Source organism: Ranitomeya imitator, chromosome 5 (genome assembly GCF_032444005.1).
Source record: "Ranitomeya imitator isolate aRanImi1 chromosome 5, aRanImi1.pri, whole genome shotgun sequence".
Lineage (NCBI taxonomy): Eukaryota > Metazoa > Chordata > Amphibia > Anura > Dendrobatidae > Ranitomeya > Ranitomeya imitator.
In genome coordinates this window covers 407,395,168-407,411,590 of record NC_091286.1, presented here as the reverse complement: position 1 = coordinate 407,411,590, position 16,423 = coordinate 407,395,168, and the positions used below count along the sequence as shown (strand labels likewise).

The window sequence follows — 16,423 nt, the reverse complement described above, 5'->3', positions numbered from 1 at the left end:
TCGGTGGTGCAGGCCGCAGCGTTCCAGGGTCGCCGCTGGAGGAGGCAAGAGTGGTGCAACGGGTGTCCGGTGGTGTGGGTGCTCCATTGACATTTTGTGAAAGCCCAGAGCCCCCGCACTGTTTATTATGCGGTGGACTCCAGGAAAATGGCCGCCGGGGCGGCACATGCGCAGATGGAGATCTTGGTGCCGAGATCTCCATATGCGCCTTTGCCACATCCGCAGCCATTTTCCCGGAGACATTGCATAGAGGCAGGCGCGGATGGAGATCTCGGTTTACTCCATCTGCGTCGAGTTAGAAGCCGGACTCCAGAAGAAGAAAGGCGGCTGCCATATGCCGCTGCCACAGGGCTCCAAGTCGCCGCCGTACCACTACAGCAACACCCCCAAGTTCCGGGCCCGCAGTATTGACCCCTCGGTAAGAACAGTGTTCGGCTTATAAGATGCACCCCCATTTTCCCCCTAATTTTGGAGATCATGAAAGTGTGTCTTATAATCCAAAAAATACAGAACTGTCACATCTTACTCAGTGGGCTTGTTTTTAAAGGGAATTTGTCATGAGAATATTTTACCCCAAACTAATAGTGTGTATGTACAGGAGCTTTAACCCCTTCACGACCTCCGCCGTACTATTACGGCGGAGGTCAGATCCCCTGCTTTGATGTGGGCTCCGGCGGTGAGCCCACCTCAAAGCCGGGACATGTCAGCTGTTTTGAACAGCTGACATGTGCCCGCAATAGCGGCGGGTGAAATCGCGATTCACCCGCCGCTATTAACTAGTTAAATGCCGCTGTCAAATGCCGACAGCGGCATTTAACCGGCGCTTCCGGTCGTGCGGTCGGAAATGCTCGCATCGCCGACCCCGTCACATGATCAGGGGTCAGCGATGCGTCGGCGTAGTAACCAGAGGTCTCCTTGAGACCTCTATGGTTACTGATGCCGGCTTGCTGTGAGCGCCACCCTGTGGTCAGCGCACATAGCAAGCCTGTAAATCAGCTACATAGGAGCGATCTGATGATCGCTGCTATGTAGCAGAGCCGATCAGGCTATGCCAGCTTCTAGCCTCCCATGAAGGCTATTGAAGCATGGCAAAAGTAAAAAAAAAAAAACAATTAAAAAAAAATCAAACCTACACATATTTACTATCGCCGCGTTCAGGATCGCCCGATCTATCAATAAAAAAAAGGATTAACCTGATCGCTAAACAGTGTAGCGAGAAAAAAAATTTGAAATGCCAGAATTACTTTTTTTGGTCGCTGCAACATTGCATTAAAATGCAATAACAGGCAATCAAAAGAACGTATCTAAACCAAAATGGTATCATTAAAAACGCCAGCTCGGCACGCAAAAAATAAGCCCTCACCTGACCCCAGATCACGAAAAATGGAGACGCTACGGGTATTGGAAAATTGCGCAATTTTTTTTATTTTTATTTTTTTTTAGCAAAGTTTGGAAATTTTTTTTACCACTTAGATAAAAAGTAACCTAGACAAGTTTGGTGTCTATGAACTCGTAATGACCTGGAGAACCATAATGGCAGGTCAGTTTTAGCATTTAGTGAACCTAGCAAAAAAGCCAAACAAAAAACAAGTATGGGACTGCACTTTTTTTTGCCATTTCACCGCATTTGGAATTTGTTTCCCGTTTTCTAGTACACGACATGGTAAAACCAATGATGTCGTTCAAAAGTGCAACTTGTCCCACAAAAACAAGCCCTCACATGGCCATATTGACGGAAAAATAAAAAAGTTATGGCTCTGGGAAGGAGGGGAGTGAAAAACGAGAACGCAAAAACGGAAAAGGGGAAGGTCGTGAATGGGGTTAATGCTCATTAACTCCCATACCTTGATCGCAGAAACCTGTTTTGCCGTTTCTGTGAAATCCAGCACTGAAATCATACGCAAATGAGCCGCAAGGACTTCAGAGTGGGACACTGCACGTGCAGCCCCCTGCCCTCGCTCCCTGCCTGCTACCCATATCTGACTGACCGTCTGACTAAAGTCTGATAGATTGGGCTCGCTCACACCAGGGTATACATTGCTGATTTGTTATATACGAGAGCAGTAGACACACAGTATCTCACAGCCCCTGAGGAATTCCATGTGAAACGCGTCTTAGCTGGAGGTTCGAGGTTCTACACAGGGAGGAAATAGGTATGATATCAATGTATGCACACTTCTTGGTTATGTAGTGACCTGTTACTTGTTCATTACGTATATCGACCTTTCAGCACATTGTATCCTCTATCGTATGCTTGATGGAATCTTTGGAACCGGTGAATGTGTTATCGGCAGGTCTAATACTGCCCCTCCTTATATTACGTGTACATACTTCGCCCCTTATCACCTGAGTCTTCACACTTGATATATTTCAATAAACTTTGTTGTTCATTTTAGCTAGTAAACTTTTGACGACATGATATTTATAGGATTGATATGCAGCTATAGGAGCGGTCCCCTCTGACAGAATTAGGCCTTATAGTGACTCATGGCCTTCCATCTTTTCTCTTTGTGATACTTTAATGGTTCGAATGATATGAGCAATTTGTTTTTATTGGACCAATGTTATTCAATGGGGCAGTGCTAATGCAAGATTTTTTTTCACTGACAATGTGTCAGTAAATTGGAGAATGCTGCGATTTCTCTTTGAAATCGGATGCTACTCACCCATCCAAGTGCGTGGGAAACATCAGACTGCACTCGGATGACATGCGAGCACAGTCCGATTTCTGCGGACTCACAGAATGGAGAAATTTCGCTCTCCATCTTCTCCTCACAATGTGAACACTTGGATCAAAGTGTTACGTGCAAAACCGGCCGGGTTCTCTCGGATGAATCTACGGCCGTCTGGCCGCTGCCGGGGGATTGTCCGACTTAATAAAGACAGGTAAATGCAGAAAAAGATGAAAGACAAATAATCTGATAAATCAGTCACTGTTCCCCCGCTGCTGCTCCAATTCACTTTGCAGGTTTGTCCCGCAGCGATAATGTCGCCAATTAGTCATACACTCGCTGGAGCCAATCACTGACCCCAGAGGTCAACGGGACCATCACATCAGTAGACTGCAGAAAGTATCACGGAGCATGTGTTACGTTCTGCATCTTTTAATATTACATGCATCATTGCCCCGATTTGGCATCATTTTCTAAACATTCTTACAATTGTGCAGCCCATTTGACCACAACTGAGATGTTTTGTCTTAGGTGATACCCATTGAATCCATTTGTATGCACAGTACTTGGCCATATAGCACAAACCACTATGTGTACAAGCAGATTTAAAGGGAACCTGTCACGTTTCATTCTCTCAGGCTGGTTTCACACTTGCGTTGGGCAGAGAAGCTCCTCCATTAAGACCCCGACCACTGCCACACCTCTTCCTTCAGCTCCGCCTATGTCTGCATGCGTCCTGAGTACCTATCTTTAATATTGGGTACGCAGGCAATGTGGATGTATGCGGATTCATTATTTTGATGCTGCGCCGAACGTAACATGTTGCATTTTGTTGCGGTCGGTGCGGCGTCAAAACACTGGCTGAGTGGGGGGAGAAGCTGGTGTGGACATACCTCCCTGACTAGTCACCTAATCCCTGATCCGTCCACAGCTAGGTTTTGTGCTCCAACAAACTGCAGTGTATCAGAGTAAGGCCTCAGTCACACATCAGTCCTCGTATGTCTCCAAAACACAGAGCAGGCGCCAATCCTCCAATTATAGTTTTCCTCTACGTTCCAATCATATAAACAATGATGTGTGAATGAGGCCTTAGACATACACGTTGGTAATGAGGGAGCCGATCTCCCATTCATGGGCTGCAGATTGGGGAGAATCAACCATGTGACACGTTGCCTTCACAATGGTAACTCCCAATCGCCCGTGTTCCTGCATATTACCACTGTCTTGGGAGATGGTTTAAAGGGGTATTCCCATCTCAAAGATCCGATCCCAATATATAGTAGGTGTAATAAAAATAATAATAGCAAATGCCTCCAATTAGAAATGAAGTATAGTTCTTGTGATTCGCTATGTTGCTTACCCCAAGTGCATGGTATTGCTGTAGATAAGGTATCCGTGGTTACGACCACTAACAACTGTCACTATATGAGTGGTCGTAACCATGGATACCTAAACTAATGCAATGCTCTGCACATGGGCTACAAAGAGAATCAGATGAACTATACCACATTTCCAATTGGAGGTATTTGCTAATATCGTTATACCTACAACATGCAGGATCCTAGTGATGGGAATACCCCTTTAATGAGCAGAGAGCAATCAGGACACTCAATGCATCTGTGCACAGCCGCCCTACAGACACTGGACGCTACTGCCATAATCCAGGGTGTGACGGAGCCTGTGGGATTTCATACACATCACTGTACAGCCAGGAGGCCGATGCCCCCGATATGTGGCTCAGGGCAGTCCAGACCTGTCTCATAACAGCACGACCCCCCAGTGGGCGCACTCAGTGACCTTACCGCTAGCCCAACGTGTGGGGTGTAGCACGGACCGCAATCCGGGAGTCAGGACAGCCACGCCAGGCCCAGGAGACGGTTACAGGTAACCAAGGAGACACGTATCTGCCGGACACCAATTGAAAGGAGCGTAACAGCTCAGATTACTCTAACTGGCCAATCAGGAGTCCTGACAGAAAGCAATGCTGCCCTACGTGCAGGAGGTAGGCGCTCCGCGTGTAAGTCACACCGAGCCCTGCACTAGCCGTCACTAGGAGCTCTCTACACAGGCTGAAGAGTATGGACTATGTGTCCGCACGACGCGTGAACAATAAAGTGTTGTTGAAAAAGTAACAGTCAGTTGTTATGGTGACGGTCTGTAATGTGCGTGTCACGTGACTGCGCGGACGGTATCTACTTGGGGTCAAACTTGAGCGCTACATGTACGATGAGGGCTGTGAGGAGTAATGCAGGACGTGCAGAAGACCTGCGGCCACTGTTCGCAGGAGCTAGCTGCAGAGGATGCCAGAATAATGGGGGAGGGGATAAGCTCTCTGCTAAATCAGGCCCCTCACCTCTACGGCTGCACGTCAACATGAAAAATGTGGAATTAAAGGAGTTGTCCAGGCTTTGGAGGGAAGTGTGCAGCCTCCCTGTGACTATACACACTGCTGTGTGGTGACAGTGAGCAGTGCACATACTGTCAGTATTCCTGGTGTGAGCGGACGGTCATGTGACCACATATATGTCGTCTGCAGACTTGCGCTCACGTGCCAGCTAGTCATGATCAGCTTCTCTCAATACAAGTGAATTTAGAGAAACCGAATGAGACTTGGCGGCACGCGAGCACCAGCATGTAAACTGTCAGTCACCACTGACTAGCATGGAGAATATATATGGGAATTGTGGCAGGGTGGGCACCACATGTCACCATCCCGCAAGCACTTACTAGACTTTTATCCCAAGCCTGGACAACCCATTTAAATAGGCATATTTTCCAATCCAGCATAGCATGGACAGACAAATCATCTGACACCCCACAAGTATCATTGACCCTATTAGAACAGATCCTCTGCAGGATACTTGCAGCATACGGCTGCCACAGCATTAGTGATAGCATACGCCTATCAGAGAACACGTGACTACTACCAGAGAGTGCGCGGCTTCGCCTACCAGAGAGCACGCGACTACTCCTACCAGAGAGCACGTGACTACTCCTACCAGAGAGCATGCGACTACGCCTGCCAGAGAGCGAGCGACTACGCCTACCAGAGAGCACGCGGCTACACCTACCAGATAACACGTGACTACTACCAGAGAGCGCGCGACTACTCCTACCAGAGAGCACGCGACTACTCCTACCAGAGAGCACGTGACTACTCCTACCAGAGAGCATGCGACTATGCCTGCCAGAGAGCGAGCGACTACGCCTACCAGAGAGCACGCGGCTACACCTACCAGATAACACGTGACTACTACCAGAGAGCGCGCGGCTTCGCCTACCAGAGAGCACACGGCTTCGCCTACCAGAGAGCACGTGACTACGCCTGCCAGAGAGCACGCGACTACGCCTACAAGAGAACACGCAACTACACCTACCAGAAAACACGCGACTACGCCTACCAGAGAGCGAGCGACTATGCCTACCAGGGTGCACGCGACTACACCTACCAGAAAACACACAACTACGCCTACCAGAGAGCGAGCGACTACGCCTACCAGAGAGCATGCGACTACACTTACAAGAGAGCACGTGACTATGTCTGCCAGAGAGCACGCGACTAGTCCTACCAGAGAGCACGCGACTAGTCCTACCAGAGAGCACGCGGCTACGCCTACCAGAGCACGCGACTATGTCTACCAGAGAGCACGCGGCTATGCCTCCCAGAGAGCGCACGGCTACGCCTACCAGGGAGCACGCGACTACGCCTACCAGAGAGCGTGTGGCTACACCCACCAGAGAACATGAGACTACGCCTGCCAGAGAGCACGTGGCTATGGCTGCCAGGGAGCACACGACTACGCCTCCCAGAGAGCACGCGGCTACGCCTCCCTGAGCACGCATCTACGCCTACCAGAGAGCGAGTGTCTACGCCTGCCAGAGAGCACGCAGCTACGGCTGCTAAAGAGCACGCGACTACGCCTGCCAGAGAGCACGCGGCTACGGCTGCCAGAGTGTGCTCGACTGTGCCTACTAGAGAGCACGCGGCTACACCTGCCGGAGAGCACGTGGCTACGCCTACCGATCCACTCAAATTGCACTAACAATCTTTCTCTAGTGTCTTTATTATTACAATCTAACTCTTCTCAGTGCTGGCCACCCAAACATATCAATAGGTGACAGCCATCCTTCCCTCACCAGTGTTTAGTGCGCAGCAAACATATAGATGCACACTGCATATGGTTTCCAAATTGAACCAGGACCTTCCCAAAAAGCAACAGACAGGAACCCATGCAGGCGATTATCCATGCCCATTTAAAGGTTCAGGATGCCATTTCAAGTTAGGACCACCTCCCAACGCGTTTCATCCTGAGGGGGCTCATCAGGGGATATGGCAGTCAAATATAGGAGTGCTCCACCATCACTGGTATTATCCAAGAGCCTCCTGGGAAGGTCCTGGTTCAATTTGATTTGTAAGATTGTTCCAATATTTTATGTCTTGGACCTCCAATTTGTTGGGCATAGTGGGCAAATGCATCAGTTTTACTGATAGATTCTTAGGACCTTATATGTCTAATCAGATCAATTATAGTGCCAGTGATACTGGTAGTTATGTAATTTATATTCTGCTCCTTGGCTGACTTATACATGCCCTCTGCAGGGTGTCTGGCTTCATGGTTATTGTGTCGCGTCATTTTATTGGCTATAATAAATGTTAAGTTTTAAGTTCCCTTTTTTGCTTTTTTTTCTCTAACACTGAGGGATCTATTGTGTTTTTGGTTTTTGAAACCCTTTGCTATTTTGGTATGTCTAGGAGGTGCAGCTTCATCCAGGGCACTTTCCAGTGTTTTATTACAATGTTTCGGAGTAGAGTCAGACATGAGACATGAGGAGTAGATTAGAGCCAATGATGATTGCAAATTCTTCATAAGTTTCTGAGTATTAATGGCACATATATTCCTATAAGAGTGGTAAGTGGCCTGTCTCTTGCCCAACTCCTATGTTTTATTGCCATGGCACTTTGAAAAATGTAACTTCGATAAAATATGCACAAGTACCTTCCGATTAAGTTTGTCTAAATATATAAGAAAGTTTGTGCTTAGATGTAGCACTACTTTAACTTGTTAACAACCAAGCAACCTGTCACCAGAAAAAACGCTATTAACCTGCAGTACCTTGGTGACATGAGGTAGGGAGTAGAGGATAGAGGAAACAGGAGAATTCTTTCTTCAATCCTGATGCATATGCTGCCAAGATGGCACTGACTGCAAGAAAGGATGTAAGGAGGAAATAAGATAGGAGGAGTTGCAGAGAGAGGCATTATGGGTATCACAGCTATAATACATGAACAACATATGATAACAATGGGCAGTAGATGGCAGAAAATGACAACAAACACTGTAACCATCATATCTATATATCATAAATGAATGAATTAAGACCTATGACAATAGGCAAAAGTCCCTGTAATGGCTGAAAGCTTTTGCAGACGATTAGCTAAACCGCATACTCCCCAACTAAAATCCTTGGATTTCAGTATATTAACAGTCTTGAAATGGAGGTGTTTTCCTAACGGTCACTGAAGGATACCTCAACCTGAAAGACAAAAACAATGTATGCAATAACAATACATTTAATGTATAAATGAGGTAGACGAATGTCTGCAACAAGTTCCTGGAATAATCCAATGGATAACCCATGTTCAGATTGGAGAAGCTGCGCTAGGCCAAACTGTCTCCAACCCCATTGTAATCCAATGCTTCAAGTTCCAGTGCAATCAGATGAGTGTCTTAAGGGGTCTGAAAGTTAATAGAAAGTTCCTTCTGGCTGGATGGAGAAATAATTCTCAACTGGTATGAGTAAGAATCTCCAACATAGGCCTAAAGAAAGATTTGAAGTCACCATGCTTTGTGACTGTCACTTCCACCTTGCGCACCTTACCATCTTTACTTGGAAAGGGTTTTGATATAATTTCCATAGGATATGCGTTTCTTTCCACCTTCTGGTCTTTCATGAAGACAAGATCTCCTACTTGTAGGCTCGGTTTAATTTGTTGCCATTTTTGTCATCCGTGGAGGAAAGTAGGGTTCTCCCTTTTCTATCTACTCCAGAAACAGTTGGCCAGTTGAACATTTTTTCACCGCCTCTGATATTTGTTGCCAGAGTATTCAGGTGGGTTACGAACATTCCATGTTTCTGAGTGAGGAGAGTTGCTGGAGTTAGAATAGCAGGAGATTGTAGATCCATAGAAATGGGAATAAGAGGTCTGGAATTCATAATAGCAGACATTTCAGCTAAGAAAGTGGTTATGGATCTCGTGAGTGAGTCTGGAAAGGTTTGAATCCATCAACATAGGCTTCAATATCCTACAAGTGATGTCATCCTCCTTTCCTATGATCCGCCCATTTGGGAAGCATGAGGAGGGTTGAAGACTCACAAACAACCATCATTTGCCAAGAAGTCCTGGACTGGTGTTGAATTCAATTGTAATTCTCGACAGTCAACTACAAGTTTCTTCCATCATCAGATCTCAGTTAATTACTGGTCCTTTAATGGCGATTAATCGTCTTAAGGCGCTGATGAAACTGGAGGAATCCATGGATTCTATCACTGTGGAAACACGGGTGGTCAGCAGGTGCCCTGATCCGCTAGCCGAAACCGCATGGACCAGGTATCGTCCAACCGAACGCCCACTCTCCCTTTAAATTGGGAATAATGCTACTTAGACAACACAGGGTGAGGGTAAAACAGTGTGGCAATACTTTATTGAACCACAAAACAGGCAAATAAAACGTAGAACAGGCCCAGCAAAACACCCGAAGATGGTGCACATTAGAGTCTCACCCTTCGCTGAGTCGCCAGGATAATGGCAAATGTTTATTCAGTGCTTTCAGGGTCAACTACCCCACCTGTGACACACATAGAGAGGAGGTAATGACAAGCATAGGAAGATGACAGTCCATTCAGGTACAAGGAACAGTTGACCAGAGGGTCACAACCTGGCATCACGTTCCAGGGTTGATTACCCCACCTGTTGCACGCACACAGAGAGGAGGTAACCACAAGCGTAGAAAGATGACAGTCCAATCAGGTACAAGGCCAGTTGACCGGAGGGTCACAACCTTGCTTCTCCGAACATCTCCATGGAGCCAGGGGACCAGCGTGTCCCTATCCTGGCTTTCTCCAAACGTATCCATGGTTCAGTGATGGTCAATGGAGTAGATGTGTATTTTTCCAACCAGGGCCGAAGTCCCCTAGGCCGGCATCCTGCAGAATAATAACGAATCTGTGTCCTTCATGATGGAACCATGATATATTGCCTTCTGTCCTGTCTCTAGATGTTTTGGTTGAATCTCTGGCTCTCTATCCCTCTCAGAGGCATATCACCTATTTTTATGTTTAACAAGTGTCCTTCAAATCAGCATCACAGATAAGGGAAAGATACCCCTATAGATAAGTCCTATAATTTAAGGTCTCAAAGTGTAAACATAAAGAACACCAAGAAAAAGATACTTCATAATTAGACCATAATACACTTAAAATGATGTTTATTGAATACAATGTAAAAATATAAACATGATCTATGTTTTAAAAACGAAGAAGTGGTGGACCATATAACAGTTACACAATATGAAGAAAAAAACATGGTTCGTATAAGTAACTACAAAAAATACAGTAAATAGGTACAGTAGGTAAGACAGCACAGTGCATCGTGCCGTCTTACCCATTTACTGTATTATTGTAGTTACCGTATATACTCGTGTATAAGTCGACCCGATGCACCTAATTTTGCCTCTTAAAACTGGGAAAACTTATTGACCAGAGTATAAGCGGGGTCAGGGCTGCCACTAGGAATTTCAGGGCCCCATACTGGCAAAATTTTCAGGGCCCCTTAAGACTCCGCCCAGGCTCCACCCCAGCCCCGCCTCCACCCCTCGAACTGTCAACAGCCCCACCGCTGTCTCTTGCCAAAACTCCACTTCTCACAAATCACACATTAACAGTTCCCATTACCAGATCAAACACATAGCCAGCAGCTTTTGTTTTGGCCAAAAGGTTTTTTTAAATTTGAGACGACAACAAGGTAGACTCTTTTGGCCGAGCCCTACTCTACTCTAATCTATTAAACATTTGTTAAAATATGCAATACAATTTAGGTGTATTTTTATTTATTTTTCAATTGACCAATAATACCACATACAAGGGACAAATACCACAACACCATGACCAGACACCATATTATCACCACATAGTGACCTATAATACTATCTACAAGGAACAAATACCGCCACACCATGTGCAGACCACATATTACCACCACAGTGACTGAACAATATCACATACAAGGGACAAATACCACCGCAGCATGTCCAGACCACATATTACCATCACATGGTGACCAACTACATACAAGGAACAAATACCAACACAACATGAACAGACCACATATTACCACCACACAGTGACCGAATAATAGCACATACAAGGAACAAATACCGCTACACCATGGCCGGACAACATATTACCACCACATTGTGACTGAATAGTACAATACTGATCATTAATAAAAAAAAAAATACTATCACCATAAGTGCCATTATACACAGGAGATCTGTACTTAGTATGCAGTGTGTGTACAGGTAATACAGTGGTCGCCGATGCCATTATACACAGGAGCTCTTCATATAGTGTCAGTGTACATGTAATACAGCGATCACTAGTGACATTATACACAGGAGCTCTGTATATAGTGTATAGTGTACATGTAATACAGCGATCACTAGTGACATTATACACAGGAGCTCTGTATATAGTGTATAGTGTACAGATAATATAGTGATCACTAGTGACATTATACACAGGAGCTCTGTATATAGGGTACAGTGTACATGTAATACAGCAATCACTAGTGACATTATACAAAGGAGCTCTGTATATAGTGTATAGTGTACAGATAGTATAGTGATCACCAGTGACATTATACACAGGAGCACTGTATACAGTATACAGTGTATGGTGTCAGTGTACAGGTAACATACTCACCAGTGACGTCTCTAGCTAAAGTCCTTCATCTTTGCGTTTCTTTTTAATCCAGCGCAGACAGCTATCACTTCTTTCTGCCAGGACTCGTCTCATCTGCATAAAATAACACAGTTATCTAGAGCACCGCTTCCAGAGCACATTCCCCATTTTTTCCCTTTCTTCTACACTACACATCTGACTACAGACGTTCACCCACCATTAATATATAATTGGTTATTATGCAACCCACCATTCCAAATATAAATTATAATCCGCCACTGTGCCCCCACTATCTGTATATAGCCACTTTCCTCATTTAATATATAAATTAATTAGCACCTGTATTCTTCCAATTTATTACCAGTTACTTTATCCTCAACGAACCCACTATGTACCTCCCGCTCTAACCCTTACCCCAATTCATTATAGTTACATGCCCCTTCTGCCTCAATTCATTGCCACGTCTTCTCTCTCTCCCACCCTCTATTCATTATCAATTGATCTTCCCCACCCTCAAAATTCATTATTTGCTCTCCCCACCTTCAATACATCATTTGCTCTTCCCACCCCCAAGTTCAATTCAATTGCTGTCCACGTCCCTCACACTCACTTCATGTGCAGTCCCCATCACCCCCACTTCATCATTTAGTCCCCTATCATCATTTAGTCCCCTATCCCCCCCGTCACTTCATCTGCAGTCCCCCTTACTTCATCATTTGCAGCCCCCTATCATTTCATCATGTGCAGAACCCCCTCAAACACACTTCATCATCTGCAGTCCCTATCACTCCCACATCATTACCTATCCCCATCCCCCCCACATCATTTGCAATTCCCATCACCCCCACATCATTTGCAGTCCCCATCTCCCACATCATCATTTGCAGTCCCCATCACCCCCACATCATTTGCAGTCCCCATCACCCCCACATCATCATTTGCAGTCCCCCCACATCATTTGCAGTCCCCATCACCCCCCATCATCATCTGCAGTCCCCATCACCCCCACATCGTTTGCAGTCCCCCAACATCATTTGCAGTCCCCATCACCCCCACATCATCATTTGCAGTCCCCCCACATCATTTGCAGTTGCCATCACCCCCACATCATCATTTGCAGTCCCCATCACCCCCACATCATCATTTGCAGTCCCCCAACATCATTTGCAGTCCCCATCACCCCCACATCATCATTTGCAGTCCCCCAACATCATTTGCAGTCCCCATCACCCCCACATCATCATTTGCAGTCTCCATCACCCCCACATCATTTGCAGTCCCCATCACCCCCACATCATTTGCAGTCCCCATCACCCCCACATCATCATTTGCAGTCCCCCAACATCATTTGCAGTCCCCATCACCCCCACATCATCATTTGCAGTCCCCCAACATCATTTGCAGTCCCCATCACCCCCACATCATCATTTGCAGTCTCCATCACCCCACATCATTTGCAGTCTCCATCACCCCCACATCATTTGCAGTTCCCATCACCCCCACATCATTTGCAGTCCCCATCACCCCCACATCATTTGCAGTCCCCCTCACCCCCACATCATCATTTGCAGTCCCCCAACATCATTTGCAGTCCCCATCACCCCCACATCATCATTTGCAGTCTCCATCACCCCCACATCATTTGCAGTCCCCATCACCCCCACATCATTTGCAGTCCCCATCACCCCCACATCATCATTTGCAGTCCCCCAACATCATTTGCAGTCCCCATCACCCCCACATCATCATTTGCAATCCCCCAACATCATTTGCAGTCCCCATCACCCCCACATCATCATTTGCAGTCTCCATCACCCCCACATCATTTGCAGTCTCCATCACCCCCACATCATTTGCAGTTCCCATCACCCCCACATCATTTGCAGTTCCCATCACCCCCACATCATTTGCAGTCCCCATCACCCCACATCATCATTTGCAGTCCCCCAACATCATTTGCAGTCCCCATCCCCCACACATCATCATTTGCAGTCCCCATAACCCCCACATCATTTGCAGTCCCCATCACCCCCACATCATTTGCAGTCCCCCAACATCATTTGCAGTCCCCATCACCCCCACATCATTTGCAGTCCCCATCACCCCCACATCATCATTTGCAGTCCCCATCACCCCCACATCATCATTTGCAGTCCCCATCATCCCCACATCATTTGCAGTTCCCATCACCCCCACATCATCATTTGCAGTCCCCCCACATCATTTGCAGTCCCCATCACCCCCACATCATCATTTGCAGTCCCCTATCCCCCCTTCACTTCATCTGCAGTCCCCCTTACTTCATTTGCAGCCCCAATCATTTCATGTGTAGTACCCCCTCAAATACACTTTATCATTTGCAGCCCCCTATTATTTCATCATGTACAGTACTCCCTAAAACACACCCCATCATCTGCAGTCTCACTCCCCCCCACCTCACCTCACCTATTAAAAAAACAAAAATGTTTTTTATACTTACCTCAGTCGTTCCCGGGGCGTCTAGTGTTTCCAGCAGTGAAGCAGCAGCTAGAATGTATGGGCTGCTGAGAGGACCTGACAGGAGCCCCTACATTCTAGCACATTCACTACTGAGACGGCTAGAATGTATGGGCTGTAGTCAGGACCTGCAGGGAGCCCATACATTCTAGCCACAGCCGAGCAGGAGCTGTGCAGCCGACTAGGTGAGACGGCCGTGCACAGCTCCAAAAAGGCTCCCGGGCCCCAGCGCCGCAGTGCACAGTATTTTACTGCATGATGGGGCCCGATCAGTAGAAGCACAACAGTGGGGCCCCGGATCTGCGGGCCCCTCTGTGTACTGCTGCTGACCGGGCCCCATACAGCAGTAATGGCTGTAATGCCCTGATGGCGGCCCTGAGCGGGGTATGCATTATCCCCTCATCCCTATTCTTGTTTGCATGGCTTCCCATCCCTGTATGCATGGCTCCTTATCCCCTATCCTTGTATGCATGGCTCCCCATCTCTGTCTTTGTATGCATGGTTCCTATATAAAAAAAACATCCTATTTACCTTCCCTGCGCTCCCTCGCTGCATCTGGTTGTGGTACCAGCAGCTCTTCCGGCAGAGCGATCACATGTCCCCGCTCAATGAATATTCACTCCCCACCTATGGGAGTGGAGAGGTGAATATTCATTACCTTAATGAGCGGGACACGTGATCGCTTGGCCGGAAGAGCTGCTGGCACCGGACCGAGATGCGAGGGCGCGCAGGGAAGCTAGGTAGGAGGTGTGCTGGAAGCCGGCGGCTGCGGCTGTAACTGCACGCACTATAAGAGAAATTAATATCCACTGCCAGAGCAGTGAATATTAATTTCTCTTTAGCAGCAGGCATACGCTGCTCCCCGTCTTTCTGGGACAATGACTCGTGTATAAGCCAAGGGGGACATTTTAAGCACAAAAAAAATGTGCTGAAAAACTCAGCTTATACAGGAGTATATACGGTATATGTACCATCTTTGTTATTTTTTCTTCATATTGTGTAACTGCTATCTGATCCGAGGTTCCACCAATTCTTTTCATCTGAGGTTTCCATTGTTTTTTTTTTTAAACAGATCATGTTTATATTTTTACATTGTATTCAATAAAACATCATTTTAAGCGTATTATGGTCTAATTATGAAGAATCTTTTTCTTGGTGTTCCATCATAGATTAGGGGAAGAATGGTGACGACCAAGTCACATTGTTTGATTATATAAATCTATGCAAATAGATTACATAATCTATTTGCATAGATTTTCCTCCTCTGTTTTAAAAGTCAACAAACTATCTGGCCTAGACAATGCATAATAGTAAACACCACTAGTCATTAAGGGTAAGAGCACAGTATGTTAGATCAAATGCCACCTTACAAGTCAATATTACAGCGGAGCGTGCGGCTGCATGTGTTGCTATGCGGCCGCACGCTCTGCTCCACAGTGCTGACGCCAGAGCTCCGTTTCCACATGCGAGACACGGACGTGTTCCTCGCAAGTGAAAACAAGCCCATAGAATAATGAATTGAAAGGGGATGTGTTCAAATAGCAGTGTGGAGTTTAATTACTGAGGTCAATCATCCTGTGAAGAAATGTGTGAATCAGGTGGCCCTTATTTAAGGGTGAAGTCGGGACATGTTGTACATGGATTTCTCCCTGGACGCCTTGGAAATATGGGTCGTTCAGGACATTGTTTAGAAGAACATTATACTTTGATTAAAAAGTTGATTGGAGAGGGAAAAACTTATAAAGAAGTGCAGACAATGGTAGGCTGTTCAGCTAAAATGATCTCCAATGCTTAATAATGGAAACGCAAGCCTGGTAGACATGGAAGAAAATGGAAGACTACCATTTGAATGGATGGAAGAATAGCCAGAATGGCAAAGGCTCAGTCAATGAATAGCTCCAGGATGATCAATGACAGTCTCATGTTACCTGTGAGTCCTGTGACAGTTAGAAGATGCCTGTGTGAAGCTAATCTCTTAGCAAGAAGTCCCCACAAAGTCCCACTGTTAAAAAAAGACATGATGAAGCGGATACAGTTTGCAAAAGAACACATCAACTGGCCCAAAGAGAAAGGGAGAAATAGTTTGTGGACTGAAGAAAGTAAAATTGTTCTTTGTGGATCCAAGGGTTGCAGACAATTCGTCAGACGACTCCCAAACTCTGCATTCAAGCTACAGTACACTCTGAAGGCATGGTGGTTCAAACATCATGATATGGGCATGTTTCTCTTACTATGGTTTCGGACATAGTTACCGCATACCAGGAATCATGGACCAGTTTGCATATATTAAAATA

At 46.3% G+C, this 16,423-nt stretch overlaps 1 protein-coding gene across 3 annotated transcripts in view; it reads right to left on the bottom strand.

Moving 5' to 3' along the window:
• ARMC9 (armadillo repeat containing 9) overlaps positions 1-4,745 on the bottom strand; it is a 290,214-nt gene extending 285,469 nt beyond the window's left edge. For all 3 annotated transcript variants that reach the window (XM_069727004.1, XM_069727005.1, XM_069727006.1), the window contains exon 1: positions 4,475-4,745. The gene's annotated coding sequence lies outside the window, so the exon portion shown is untranslated. The remainder of the gene's footprint in view (positions 1-4,474) is intronic.
• Between the last annotated feature and the right edge of the window lie 11,678 nt (positions 4,746-16,423).